Here is a 15,874-nt window from a genome sequence, read left to right as displayed (position 1 = left end):
GCCAGATATGGATACTGATGACATTACAACAGGAACACTTGAAAGAAAGCTTAAGAGCAGATAAGCACAAGCAGTTCCCACCAAGGGTGCATAGGGCCTTCATATTGGCCTGGGGTGGAAGTAGGACAAGTTCCCAAGTGAAGGCTGAATGCTCGCAAGGTTTAATGTTCCACAGGTGCAACAGGGAACAAGTGGGCTTTTGTATCAGCTTCCCTGATGTAGGGCAGAGGGAAGGTTAGTCTTGATTGCTGTCAGCAGTAAAACATCAAAAATGAGAGTCAGACTCTTTCAATTCACCCTTGATTGTAATACTGTGATTTGGTTTTTTTATTGTTTTTAATGTTTATTCATTTTTCAGAGAGAGAGAGAGAGAGCATGCATATGCAAGCAGGGGAGGGGCAGAGAGAGATGAAGACACAGAATCCGAAGTAGGCTTCAGGCTCTGAGCTGTCAGCACAGAGCCCCAACGCAGGGCTAGAAGTCACAAGCCACGAGATCATGACCTGAGTCGCAGCGGACGCTTAACCAACTGAGCCACCCAGGTGCCCCTGTAATACTCTGATTTGTAATAAGAAATACATATTTGGTCTTTGTCCCCATTCCAGGTACAAGGCTCCTAAAACTGGGTTTTTAGGAATTTCCCGAGACGAAAACCATAAAGGTGTCTTTTGTTATGTTTTTGAGATGACTTTTAGAAGCATCTGAAGATGGGAGCTGGTTGCCAAGGGGACCAACCATATGACTACAGCGTTGGGACTTTCAGTCCCAGCTCCCAACCTCCAGAGAGGGGAGAGGGCCTGGAGATTGTGTTCAATCCCCAGTGGCCAATGATTTAACCAATCACGCCTAAATAATAAAGCTTCCATAAAAACCTAAAAGGATAGGATTCAGAGAGCTTCCAGTTGGTGAAGACATGGGGATTCAGGGAGAATGGCACATTCAGAGAACATGGAGGCTCCATGCCCTTGCCCTAGACCTTGCCTTATGTATCTCTTCCATCTTGCAGGTCCTGAGTTATATCCTTCTATAATAAACCAGTAGTCAGAGTCCAGAGTGCTATTATACAATGGAATCCCATATAACAAACCAGTGATCTAGTAAATAAGCTATTTTTCTGAGTCTTATAAGCCACTCCAGCAAATTAATCCAACCCAGGGAACAGGTTGTGGCAATCTTGGTTAGAAGCCTAGGTAATAACTGGACTTGTGATTGGCATCTGAAATAAGGGTGGGGGCTGAGACTGAGCCCCCTCATAGGACCAAGTCCTTAACCTGTGGGATCTGACACTATTTCCAGGTAGATAGTATCAGAATTGAGTTCATATATTGGTGGTATTAGAAAAAACACACAGTGAACTGTTGTGACTGTTGATGACTACACATGTAATTTCTCATTTATTGAGGCTGAATTTGCTTGAATATAAATATTAAGAGCCATAACATTATGCAGAAAACTATGGTGAGAATGAGAAGGCCTGGGAAGAGTATGTATATTCACAGCCAGGAGAAATGTCAGTGGGTGTTCTCGGCATTTGCTCAAATATCTGAGTGATGTTATTAACATCCTCAATATCTTGTCTCTCTTGCTGGCACACTGAGAAAATTTACCTGAATTGCTTATACAGGTGAAGCAAGAAGTGCCCCCAAGGGAGCAAACACCCTTGGGATGGTCAGTCGATGGTCTAGTTCTGGGTAAGTTTCAGCCACCGTGGCCACCACAAAATGGTGACCCTTTTAGGGCTTCAATGGCCACAGAAGTTTTAATCTTATTTGGATATTATTTTTTGACACTTCCTGGTTGGCATCAATGCTGTATTTTGTTGTCTAGCCTTTTGGCCCCTAAGATAATACCAATAACCCCCAATGTGGTCATTAGAATAAAGGCAATTGGCAAGAATGGAGTATGCTGGGTATACGGGAGCAATATTGGTGTGAATTGTCTAGAGACAGGAACTCAAAGGTTTTATTTAAGCTCCAAATGCAGAAAGTGCAAGTCAAAATAAGAGAGGAAGTGTGGGAGTAACAGAGGGGGAGTTTAGAGGCATAAAACAAATAATCTCTAAATCTTAGACTTAGCATTTAAAAAAAATTTTTTTTTAACATTTACTTGTTTTTGAGAGATAGAGATAGAGCACAAGCAGGGCAGGGGCAGAGAGAGATGGGGGGACACAGAATCCGAAGCAGGCTCCAGGCTCTGAGCAACCAGCACAGAGCCCGATGCGGGACTTGAAACCACAGACCATGAGAACATGACCTAAGCTAAAGTCGGACGCTTAACCAACTGAGCCACTCAGGCGCCCCTAAACTTAGCATTTTGTAGGGAAAGCAGGACATAATGTTTCCAGTGAGCCTTTTGATCAGGATGTAACAGGGGACCATCCTGAAGAGTTAGGAGCATATGTCCCCTCTCACCACTCCTTTTCAACATTGTACTGGAAGTTCTGGAACTGATAAGCAAGGTTGCAGGATATTAGGTTAATATACAAAAGTGGGTCCCTTTCCTACATCACAGCATTGAAAAAAATGAAATATAACATTGAAAGTACAGTACTATTTACATCAGTGTCCCCCAAATGAGATAGTTGGCATAAATCTAACAAAATAGGTGCAAGATCTATATGAGGAAAACAAAAAATTCTGATAAAGAGATTGAAGAAGAATAAAATTAATGGAGAGATATTCCATGCTCATGGATAGGAAAATGCAATATTGTCAACATGTCAGTTCTTCCTAACTTGATCTATAGATTCAATGCAATCCCAATCATAGTCCCAGCAAGTTATTTTGTGAATACTGACAAGTTGATTATGATATTTATACGGAAAGGCAAAAACCTAGAATACCCAACACAATATTGAAGAATAGTCAGAGGACTCACACTACTCAACTTCAAGACTTACCATAAAGCTACAGTAATCAAGACAATGTGGTACTAGCAAAAGAATACACAAGTAGATCAGTGGAACAGAAAAAAAAGCCCAGAAATAAACCCATATAAATACAGCAACCTGATCAAAGGAGCAAAGGCAACACAATGGAGCAAAGATAGTCTTTTCAACAAACAGTGCTGGAACAACTGGACAACTGGACATCCACATACAAAAACAAACAAACAAAAATATAGACACAGAACTTACACCTTTCACAAAAATTAACTCAAATGGATTATAAACTTAAATGTAAAACTTACAAAAATCATGGAAGAAAACAACAATGAAAGCCTAGATGAACTTGGATTTGGCAATGACTTTTTTTTAGATTCAACACCCAAGGCACTATCCATGAAAGAAAGAAGTAATAAGCTGGATTTCATTTAAATGAAAACTTCTGCTCTGTGAAAGACATTCTCAAGAGAATGAGAAGGCAAGTCACAGACTGGAAGAAAACATATGCAAAGGACACATCTGATAAAAAGATTGTTGTACCAAATAGATAATGAACCCTTCAAACTTAACAGTAAGAACACAAATAATTGGATGTAAAAATGGGCCAAAGACTGGGGCACCTGGGTGGCTCAGCCGGTTATGCATCCGACTTCAGCTCATGTCATGATCTCATAGTTCATGCGTTCAAGCCCCATGTTGGGCTCTGCACTGACAGCTCAGAGCCTGAAGCCTGCTTTGGATTCTGTGTCTCCCTCCCTCTCTGCCCCAAAGAATATATACAAATGGCAAATAAGCATATAAAAAGACACTCCACATAAAGTTATCAGGGAAATGAAAATTAAAACAGTAAGACACAACTACACACCTGTCAAAATGTCTAAAATCCAAATGTCATAATACCAAATGCTGGTGAGGAGGTGTTGCAAAATGGCTCAACCACTTTAGAAGACAATTTGGCAGTTTCTTACAAAATTAAACATACTTTTACTCTGCAATCCAAAAATTCCATTCCTTTCCTTGATATTTACCCAAAGGAGTTGAAAACTTATGTCCAAACCAAAGTGTGCACACAGATGTTTATGGCACCTTTATTCATAATTGCTAAAACTTGGAAGAAACCAAGATGCCCTTCAGTAGGTGAATGGATAAATAAACGGTGGTTCATTCAGACAATGGAACACTACTCAGCAATAAAAAGAAATAAGCTATTAAAATCATTTTTAAAAACATGGAGGAAACTTACATGCATATTACTAAGTGAAAAGAGCCAATCTGAAAAGACTACTGTATGATTTCAACCACATGACATTCTAGAAAAGGCAAAACTACGGGAACAGAATAATTATCAATGGTTGCCAGGGATTAGCAGGGAGTAGGGGATGAACAGACAGAACACAGAAGATACTTAGGGGAGTGAAAATACTCTGTATGGTATTATAATGGTGAATACTTGTCATTATACATTTATCCAAATCCATAGAATGTACACACCTCCAACGGTGAATCCTGCTGTAAACTCTGGACTTTGCATGATAATGATGTACCACTATAGATTTAGCAATTGTAACTAATGTCCCACTCTGGTGGGGGATGTTAATAGTGGGGGAGGCTGTTTTGGGGAGGGGCAGGGGTAGATGGGAATCTCTACTTTCTGCTCATTTTTGCTGTGAACCTAAAACTGCTTAAAAAAAAATTCTACTAAAAAAAACAAAACTTGACCTGAATGTTTTACCCTGGGGCATTTCTAAAGGGCCTGATGACACCATAACCCGATGTGGATAATTGTAAAATGGACCAACATTTAGTAATTATGCTAAAGGGCATCTCCACTCCTAACTTAGGCATGGGCCCCTAAAGTCAACAAGATAGTAATCACTGTTGGTGGAGGGAGTGCCCTAATACTGATGATGTTGACTGGAAGAGGGAACCCACAACCATGAGCACATCCTTAAGGAATATAAAAGATACAGGATATCTCTGAAGTATATCCTAAGACTGCACACACACACTCCACAGGGGAGAAGTGATGCCGGTGGGCTGGGTCTGGGGACCCAGAAGGTGTCCTGCAAGACCAGCCAAGAGGGTCCTTGGCTTTACGCAGGTTGCAAATCAAACACAAGCCAGCAAGAGGTGAGATACAAACAGAGCGTCTGGGAGACTAGGAAAGGAAAGGAGCACGAGTTTTGTATTTTTGGGGGGTCTGGGTTTTTTTGTTGAGGATCATAGTCCAATGCACATGTCCTCTCAAGCATCCAGGGACCAATTAGAACAAAGACCAGGGCCAGGTGTTATTTCTTGGATCCAGAGGTTCTTGGTGATGAGATGTGTAGGGCCAGTGGTCTGGAATGAGCATAGGATGGCTTTGGTCATTCTTACCTGGTACTTCCTTAGATGTTATCTGTTCGAAAGAAATCATTAACTTCTTGTCCCTTACAAGGACATACACTATTTGCATTGTGAGGCATGTGTCAAGTGGGGGTGCAGGTCCCAGCAAGAATAGAAACAGGAAAAGGAGCAAAAAGCTGGGTTTTGTGGAGTCCTTCAGTTTCCCTGCCACAGGAGAAACTGAAACAGAGGTCTGTGATTTGGCTCCATCTGAATTTCAACATTTAATAAACAATTTTGGATTTAGGTCATGAAAGATGCACTGACTGGCTTTTGTGCCTGCATTATACTGGCTCTGAATTAACTTTAAACACTGCCAAGATGTCCTGATTGTCCATAATATCTCATGACACACACACCCCCAAACCCGTCCACCCTCCCCAGTGTTTGTGGCCATGACCTTGGCACTTCCCTTGTTTCATCAGATGATTGTGGCCTGGAAAATGGTCTGCCCCACTGCCACAGACATTGATGTATATGCTCTCACTCAATGGGTACTTTAGGGGAGGAGTGTCAATTACTGAAGCAACCTGGCATAGTTCAGTGGACACTTTAGTGAGGACTCCAGGGACTGGAAGTTCTAGCAGGGCCAGAGCAGACACTGTGTGTGTGTGTGTGTGTGTGTGTGCGCGCACACGCGTGCTTCAGTTTAACTTTATTTATGAAAACATGTAACAAGCCAGATTTGGCCCCTGGGCCATAGCCTGCAAACATTTCCTCTGGACCCATGGTTTACAGTTGGACGTAGAGATGGAAAAGTATGGCAGGTAAAATGGAATGGGAACCAATCCCAAAGATGCTGGAGAAGAAAGATTCTCAAGACAGACACCTGGCACTTATTTCTCAGAAGAGGGTCTATAGTTTCTAAGGCCTCAGAGCAACTGTTGTCAAGTTAGTGACCACTCTTAAGAGGCCCTAGGCAGCTCAAGTTATTGAAGAAGGCCCAAGACCTGGCCTTCTCATCCCATAGCACCAAACCTCTCAACCAAACAAAGACCACATTTCAGAATTTCCATGACTGCCCCCTACCACCCTTGGTATTGACCAATTTGCGACCTAGGCTTCCTCAATAATCAGATTTCGGGCAAGACCCCAAGATGGGGTGCCTGGCTGGCCAGTCAGTGGAGTATGTGACTTTTGATCTCAGGGTTATGAGTTCCAGCCCCATGTTAGGTGTAGAGATCACTTAAAAATTAAAAAAAAAGAATATATATATATATATATATATATATATATATACACTCCAGGAGCTCCAAGCTCTCCTAAAACAAGTTATAAAGAACATCCAACCTTTTCTCTGTAAACCCAAATTTTCAAGATGTAGTACCCTCATTGTATCCCCTGAACTCAGGCAATCACTCCAGTCTTGACAAGCCCCTGAGTTCTGACCACCACCAGGGACAATTGTACTATACAAATATGGTGGCCCGTTGGTCTGCACACACCAAGCTACCTTCTTGGTCTTAATTGATACTGGATCCCTGAAGGCCCCACTGAATTTAAAGGTGGGACTCTCAGTGCCTTGTTGGCTCAGTCAGTTAAGTGTCTGACTCTAGGTTTCAGCTCGGGTCATGATCTCACAGTTTGTGAGATCGAGTCCCTCATCAGGCTCTGCACTGACAGCACAGAGCCTGCTTGGGATTCTCTCTCTCTCTCTCTGTCTCTCTGTCTCTCTCTCTCAGAATAAATAAACTTAAAACAAATAAACAAACTGCCAAACTGATTGGGACACTTGAGTAGCTCAGTCGGTTAAGTGTCTGACTCTTGATTATGGCTCAGATCTTCATCTCATAGTCATGACATCAAGCCCCACATTTGGCTCTGTGCTGACAGTGTGGAGCCTGCATGGATTCTCTCTCTCCCTCTCTCTCTCTGCCCCTCCCCTCCAAAAAATAATAAATAAATATACATTTGGGGAGGGGCATCTTGGTGTCTCAGTGGGTTAAGCATCCAACTCTTGATTTTGGCTCAGGTCATGATCTCATGGTTTGTGAAATCAAGCCCCACATTGGGCTCTTCACTGACTGTGTGGAGCCTGTGTGGATTAGGATTCTCTCTCTCTTCCTCTCTCTGCCCCTCACCCACTCATGCTCTTTTTCTCACTCTCTCTCAAAATAAATGAAACACATAAAAAAATTAAATACATAAATGGATAAACAAGCCGTGGTACATCCATAAAGTGGAACATTATTCAGTGACAAAAAGACCTGGCTAAGGCGGAACTCCCTGTGTCTGCTTAGGCATGATTGCGCATAAAATAGAAGGCAAACAAGCTACCTTATTCCAGTGGTTCTGGCTTCCTTTCCTTCAGGATTTCCCATTATGGGATGGATCTTCTAATTACAATAAAATTTAAAAATTGCCCCTTATTGTTGGCCTTGCCAGATTGGACCTTGAGGTCTTGCCTGGGCCACTAAAATTGTTAATATGGCCCAACACCCATCAAAACAGACACTTCAAGGATGAGACCCACTACACAAGGTGTATTAAGAGGAGAGGTGATTATACCCACTCTTTCTCCATTTAACAGCCCAATTTAGCCTGTTTTTCCAACCCAAAAAGGACAAATGGTACCTCATGGTGAATTGCTGAGACCCTAAGTAGTGGCCAAGTAAGATCTTATCCCTAACACAGCTATTCTTCCCCTGGCCAGTACTCTGTTGTTATCACCTACCGAATTTAGTCAATGCAGCCCTTTTTCCAATAGGCTCTTAGATACTACTCATATTCACTTGTTTCTTTAGTTCCTTTATATATTATATACTTTTTAAAAATTGTGACAAAATACAGATAATATAAAGTTTAAATTTTAACCATTTTTAAGTGTACAATTCAGCGGGATTAAGTACATTCATATTGTTGTAAAAACCATCACCACTAATGCTTCCAGAACTTTTTCATCTCGCACAATCGAAAGTCTGTGCACATTAAACACCACTGCCCCAGGCTCTGGCAACCTCTGTTCGACTTTGTATCTCTGAATTTGCCCCTTTTGTGTCTGGCTTCTCTCATTTAGCATAATGTCTTTGGGGTTCCTCCACATGGTAGCACAAGTCAAAGTTTCCCTCCTTCTTATGATTGCGCACATTCACTTTTTTTTTTTTTTAGAGGTGGAGGGAAGGAGTAGAGGGAGAGAGAGAGAGAGAGAGAGAGAGAGAGAGAGAACCTTAAGCAGGCTCCACGCCCAGCTCAGGGCTCGATGCGCACAACCCTGGGATCATGACCTGAGCCAAAATCAAGAGACAGACGTTCAACTAAGCCACCCAAGCGCACATTGACTTTTGAAGGGACACAGCACTCCATTATCTGACTACCTATGGGGTAGCCACTCCTGTGTTTGCAGAACCTTGAAGGGAGATTCAGTGGACACTATTACATAGAACAGGGAGGGAAGATGGGATATTATCCCAAATAAGGGTCAGGGCCCTGTGTCTCAGTAAAATTCTTACACATCAACTGGTCCCCACTATACCCATATAGATCAGTCTGGCCAATGTCTCAAGCTATCCAGAACCCACATGGTGTAAAGCTATCACCAGGCCTTCTGGCTTTTCTCACCTGGCTATGTCTACTTTGGGGAATAATCTGGGCCTGGGACACTGAATCTCATTGGGTGGGCCCCATCTGACAACACCAGAGCAGCTGGGCTCTGTCACCCTCCCTTATTTGGGCTCTTCGCTCTGCTGCCACAACCAAACACTAGATGGCACCATCGTTCCATTTGCACATCCTAGTCTTTGCAGTTTGTAGGCAGTCCTACTGGTTGTTCTAAATTCACTAGAGAGTTGCCCTGAGAAAAGGGAGCACGTGTATTTGTCCAACTGCCTGTAATTGTCTCTTGAATGAATGCCCCATGCTCACACCTCGCCTCTCAAAATGCATGTCAGACCATTAATAAAAAGCCACGAGAAGCAACCAAGATGTCCTTCAGTAGGTGAATGGATAAATAAACTGTGGTCCATCCAAACAATGGAATATTATTCAGTGCAAAAAAAAAAAAGGAGCTACCAAGCCATGAAAAGACATGGAAGCACATTAAATTGCATATTACTAAATATGCAATTATATTATATAATAATAAATGAAATAAGCGAATCTGAAAAGGCTACACACTATATGATTCCAAGAGTAAGACATCCTGGAAAGGGCAAAACTATGGAGACAATAAAAAGATCGGCGGTTGCCAGGGGTTAGGGGGAGGGAGGATAAATGGCTGGAGCCCAGAAGATTTTTAAGTCAGTGTAAAATATTCCATATCATCTATATGATATTATTTCTCTATAATGGCAAATACATGTCATGTTATACATTTGTCCATACCATTAGAATGTACAACACCAAGAGCGAGCCACTGGGACACCTGGCTGACTCAGTCGGTAGAGTGTGTAAGTCTTAATCTTGGGGTTGTGGGTTCAAGCCCCACTTTGGGTGTAGAGATGATTTAAAAATAAAATCTTAAAAAAAAAAAAAAAAAAAACAAAAACAATGAGCCCTAATGTAAACTGTGGACTCTGGGTGATAATGATGTGTCAGTGTGGGTCTATCATTGTAAAAGCTGTCCCTCTTAGTGGGGGATGCTGATAGTGGGGGAGGCTGGGTGGGCAGGGAATACATGGGAACTCTCTGTACCTCTGTTCAATTTTGCTGTGAACCTAAAACTGCTCTAAAAAATAAAACCTATTTAAAAAATTTTTAACATTTACTTATTTTTTGAGAGTCAAAGAAAGAGCATGAGCGGGGGAGGGGTAGAGAGAGAGGGGGAGACACAGAATCTGAAGCAGGCTCCAGGCTCTGAGCTGTCAGCACAGGGCCTAACGTGGGGCTCAAACTCACCAACCTCAAAATCAACCTGAGCTGAAGTCAGACGCTCAACCCACTAAGCCAGCCACCCAGGCACCCCAGAATCTTTTTTTGTTTTTACTTTTTTTAATGTTCATTTCTTTTTGAGAGAGAGAGGGAGACAGCATGAGTGGGGGAGGGGCAGAGAGAGAGGGAGACACAGAATCCGAAGCAGGTTCCAATCTCTGAGCTGTCAGAACACAGCCTGATGCGGGGCTGGAACTCACAAACCATAAGATCATGACCTGAGCCGAAGTCGGAAGCTTAACCGACTGAGCCACCCAGGCGTCCCTCCAGAATCTATTTTTTAAAACAAAGCAAATCAAAGTGGAAAGGAAAAACTCTGGAAAAAAAATTGACCAAGAAAATACGAACTTTAGTCTGTTATGGTATAATGAAAACTGAACAACTAAGTTTGTACTTTGTCTTTCTGCTAAATCATATTCTACCACTTAGCTCTGACCTTGGTGTTGGAAGGACAAAAGCTGAACGTTTGATTCAACATAATTTCTGGCATCCTTGAATTCCTGACTGAATGAAAGTTCTGTGGCTATAAGAAATTATCATTAAATCTAATCAGCTGAACTCTGTCAATAATACTCTTAGGCAAATCAACTGGATTTTTTGGTTAATACCTGCATATTCACAAATAGATTAACATTACAGTTTTAATTTGAAGTGGAATGAGGGCCAGTCAGTTAAGTGTCTGACTTCGGCTCAGGTCATGATCTTGTGGTTCATGAGTTCGAGCCTTTCTGCTGTCAACAAGGAACCTGCTTTGGATCCTCTGTTCCCTCTCTCTCTACCCCTCCCCTGCTTGTTCTCTCTCTCTCTCTCATTCTCTTTCTCTCTCTCTCAAAAATAAACATTTAAAAAAAATAAAGTGGAATGAAAAGCCACTGGAATCTCTCACATGGAGCAAAGGTGTCTTTGCCTTTGGGATGACATCATTCCCAGTAGCGGCCCCTCTGTTTCCCACTGCAATCACCACCCCAGCTACAGACACAGACCCATGACTTCCAGACTAACAGCTGCCTCTCGATCCCAGTGTTCAGCTCAAGGTCATTATCAACCCAGTGAGCTCCTTGACCTGGTTGTAACCAACTTCTTTTTTTTTTTTTCCTGTTGGGTTGAAAGATACAGAACATAAAATTTACCATCTTAACCATTTTTAAATGGAAAGGTCAATGGTATGAAATACATTCATATCATGGTGCAGCCAACACCACTGTCCATCACTAGAATTGTCTGCATCTTGTAAAACTGAAACTCTGTCCTTGTGAAACAAAAACTCCTGATTCTTCCCTCCCCCAGCCCCTGGTACTACCATATTCTTTCTATTTATATGAATTTGACTACTCATGGTGCCTCATATATATGAACTCATGCAGTAATTGTCTTTTTGAGATTGGCTTACTTCAGTTCTTCTAATGTCTTATAAGGTTCATCCATGTTGTAGCAGGTGTCAGAACTTCCTTTTTTAAGGCTGAATAATGTTCCATTGTGTGAATGGGACACGGTGTGTTTATCCATTCATCCATCGGTGGACACTCGGGTTGTTTCCACATATTAGCTATAGTAAAACTAGCCAACTTCTTGACCAAACCAGGTGACCTCAACCCTGCAGCTGGACTCATCCTACACGGACATCACCCAAAGATGGACTGTCTCTGATGACAACCGCAGGTGCAGTCATGCTCCAATCCACGCCCCACTGCGCCCCATCAGAGGTCTCCTCCTCCCCCTGTGGCCTCCTCCTCCTCCTCTTCAGGGGCCCTGAACTCCATGGATACCTTCACCTGTTTTTCAACTCTCGCTCTGCTCCCAGCCTCTCCTCTCCTAACCCCTCCCCGTAGACCACCACCCTCTCGGGAGGCATTCCCCAGCATGTGGGTGAGTGAACCTCACGAAAGCAAGTTGACTGCTGGGTGTGTCACAAGCACCTGCTTGCTTACCTGTTTCTGTGGCAGCTTCTCTGACCATTCTTAAGGAAACCTTCAGGACAACTCCTTCCATCTATTATTGGCCACATCTCTAAACCATCTTCCCAGAGGGCACAAACTCTTTAAAAACATTTTTTTAACATTTATTCATTATTGAGAACAGAGACAGAGCATGAGCAGGAGAGGGGCTGAGAGACGGGGAGACACAGAATCTGAAGCGAGCTCCAGGCTCCGAGCTGTCAGCACAGAGCCCGAGGCAGGGCTCGAACTCACAAACCTCGAGATCATGACCTGAGCCGAAGTTAAGCGAAGCTTAACCGAGAGAGCTACCCACGTGCCCCTCAGAGGGTACAAACTCTTAATTGAGTTAAGCTCAAAACAAATAGACAAAGGGGAAAGCCCAACAGAAACAAGACCAACTGGTCAGACCATGAAACCAAAAGAATCTGGCACCAAAAATCGATGAAGTCCTCAAAAAGAATCAAAATCAAATTCTTATAGCATGCTTCCAATGGACAGGAGCCCAGAGAGCCCAGGACCAGAGTGGGAGTCCCTGTGGGGCCCAGGCTGCTAGTCAGGAGTGGCACCCGAGGGTTCTGAGAGACGTCATTACCTAGAGAGAGTGGACAGGGATCCTAAGGTCAGGTCCGATCCACTGAGTCAGGGCACCAGAGCCATGGGGGGGGGGGGCGGGGAATGCATCAGACAGGGAGACGATTTCACTCACGCTGCAGCGACAAGAAAGTTTGCTGATGAGGAATGTCCACACGGAAAGGACAGGGCTTGGGTTTTTCTAGAGGCAGGTAGACAAGGAGTCATGAGGAAGAGTGGGAGGGTCTTGCACGCATGAGGGCAAAGTGATCCTTTGGAGCCAGCCACTTCTTGGAGCACAGAAGGGTAGGATTTCTCAACCGGCCAGCGCTTGTCTGGAGCACAGGCTCAAATACATTTTGTCAGCCGGTCTGGATGCTCCGTGGGTCTGGTGGTATGCTTGTGTGTTTGCAGGGCACGAGCAGGGATCATATCTGTGTTTCTAGGGGAGTGTGTTTGCGTGTGCACGTGCGTGCGTGTTAGCGTGAGGCACTGCCTCAGCGTTTAGTTGGGCCTGGTGGGCTATGTGCAGCTGTTACAGGCTATCTGTTCCTATTTCTGTTCACTGCAGGGTGTGTGTGTTTCTCGGAGCGTCTGTCTGTGTGTGCCCGTGTCAAGTGCTGTGTGTGTGTTTAGAAGGCGCGTGTCTCACGGTTTCTGTGGGTCTGATGGAATGTGTGTGTGTTGCAGTTTGTGCTGCCGTGTTTCCGTCTGTACCGTGGCATGTGTGTTTGTGTCTTAGCGTGTGTCCATGTGGGCGTCTCTGGTAGAGGTTGTGTGTGACGGCAGAAGGAGGGTTTCTTGGGGCTTCCGTGGGCCTGGCGGTCTGTGTGTTGTAGGGTATGGGTCTGTCTTGAGGCTTCCGTAACGGGTGGTGTGTGTTTTTGTGTTGCAGGGTTGCGTCTGTCTCATGGTGTCTCTGTGGCCCGTGCACGCGGGTCCCAGGGAGTGTCTGTCCCAGTGTTCCCGTGTGTAGTGGTGTATACTGTGGAACAGTCTCTTTCGGCTTCTGTGAGGTGGCTGGGTTTTGGGGGTGTGACTTCCAGGGTGAGTGTTCTTCCCCGTCGCCCTGTGGGTTAGCTGTGCACGTATGTTTGTTGCAGCGCGTGTGTCTCTTCCGGTGTTTCTGGGGCTCTTTCGGGATGTGTGTGCAGTTTTGCTGCGTATGTTTCCCCATCCGTGTTTCGGTGTGTGTCGAGGTGTATGTTCGTCTTGGAGAGACAGTGTCTCTCTCTGTCAGCTAGAGTGCGTGTGTGGGTACTGGCACACGAATGCGTCTTCGGGTCTGGTGGTCTGTGGACGTATGTTACGGTGTGTGCGTCTGTCTCAGCGTTTCCGTGTGTCTGGCGGAGCGTGTGTTGTTCCAGATGACTGTCTTTGTGTGTCTGTGTCTGTGTGTGTGGCAGTGTACACGGGGGTAGCTCTGTGTGAAGTGTGTGTGGAGCTGTGTGTGATGTGCGTGGCAGTACGTGTATCGTAGGATGGTTGTCTCCGTGTTTCTGCGTGTGTAGCGGTGCGTGCGTGTGGACCTCTGTGATGTGAGCTGCGTCCCCGTTTGAAACCCAGCCTGGCTCAGGCCTTTTCCAGACCCACATTCCTCCCGCTCCTTTGTGCTCTGTGCTACAAAAAATATTTGCGTTTTCCACGACTCATAATTTTTCCTCCTCAATCGCTACCAGATGTGGGTCCTGTGGTCCCCATCCCCATGGCAACAGAGGTTCCAGCCGCCGCGGTTCCCTTCTGTGGCGCCTTCCCTGGAAGCTGGCACTGCCGCAGGCCCGAGGGGGTGGGGAGGAAGAGGGTGTCAGGCAGGGGGTGGCTGAGGGGCCTTGGCAGCTCCCTCCCGGGGCAGCTACCCGGATCATCCTGGGGGGCTTTCTTGGCCTGGTTCCTGCCCCGCCTCCAGGCCACAGCATCCCGCCCAGAGTGGGGGCAGGCAGCAGAGGCTGGCTGCTGGAAGTACGGGAGGTGCCCCTGCTCTGTGAGGCGTTCACACAAAGGGGCTCCTGAAGGTCAGGGTCTTGGACACCTGGAGGGTTCCCAGGGCAGAGAGAGGAGGGGCCCCAGGAAAGCCGGGTCTATGTGACCACTCTGGTTGCCCCACACCATGCTGACTCAGACTGCAGGGAGAGGGAGAGCTGGTAAGGTTTGGGGATCAGGGAGTGGCAATGTGGGTCTCGCTGTGTGGGGGGAGGGGTGCAGGGCAAGACTGTAGCCTGAACTGCTGCGCTGCCCTCCCCCACCATCCTGTCATTATCCTACCCTTGCTGGGCCCAGCTGGGCATCTGCCCTTCCTGGCCAACTTTAAGCCTGTGTTCTCAACCCCAGCAGCCAGCATGGCCCGGTGCCCGAATATATCAGAGGCGGCCAGCCACAGGGCCATGGCTGGGAGGGTGCCTGGCTGGCCAGAGGGAAGCCTGCATTCCACGTGCTGCCCGACCAGGCCGAATGCTGGGACTATGTCCATGCAAACCACATCAGATGTCCCGCCTGTGGCATGAGGCCATCTCCACTCAGGTGGCTGAGCCCCCATATGGGTCACTAAAGTTGACCTCAATGTGGTATCTGGCCAGAGGGCAGGAGACTTGCCAGGTGAGATCTCTGAGCTGCCAGCATTGGTCAGACCTCATGCCACACTGGGAGCTGCAGGGTGGGGTTGGGGAGAAGATTGGAGAATCTTGGCAGAATCTCCTGATCAAAAGAGCTGGGCATCACGATGAAAAGAGACCTGCTGGGCAGAGGCAGGGGGATGGGAGGAGCCAAGATGGACAGAGGCCAGTGGGTGCCATAGAAAGGTAAGGGGTCTGTGGCCAAGGAAGGTCACTTGGGAGGCCTGCCTGAGGGCCAGAGCAGTGAAGACATGGGGGGCGGGGGGTGGCAAATGGTCACAGATAAAAAGCCAGGCCAGAGCAGGGACTGCCTGAGAGGCCAGCCAGGGCTCTGGGCCAGGCACGCTCCCTTCCCTCTCCCCCACCTCCCTCAGCCTGGTGGGGAGGGCAGGCGGGTGAGAGTTTCCGGCTGAGGACAAGGAGCCCATTGAGGCAGACAGCAGGGCTCTGTGCAGGGCCAGACCATCTTGTTTGTGCCTGGTGAGGCCCTGCTGGAGCTGTGCCTGTGGCCCACTGCCCCTGGCCCCAGCCTCTGACCTGTACCAGCCACACCAAACAGCTCGGTGCCCCCAAGTGTAACAGCACTGGCCACTGGGAGCAGCACAGGTCAGCCCCACGTACAA

This window comes from Lynx canadensis, chromosome D3, assembly GCF_007474595.2.
Source record: "Lynx canadensis isolate LIC74 chromosome D3, mLynCan4.pri.v2, whole genome shotgun sequence".
Taxonomy (NCBI): domain Eukaryota; kingdom Metazoa; phylum Chordata; class Mammalia; order Carnivora; family Felidae; genus Lynx; species Lynx canadensis.
This window is presented reverse-complemented; position numbering follows the sequence as displayed.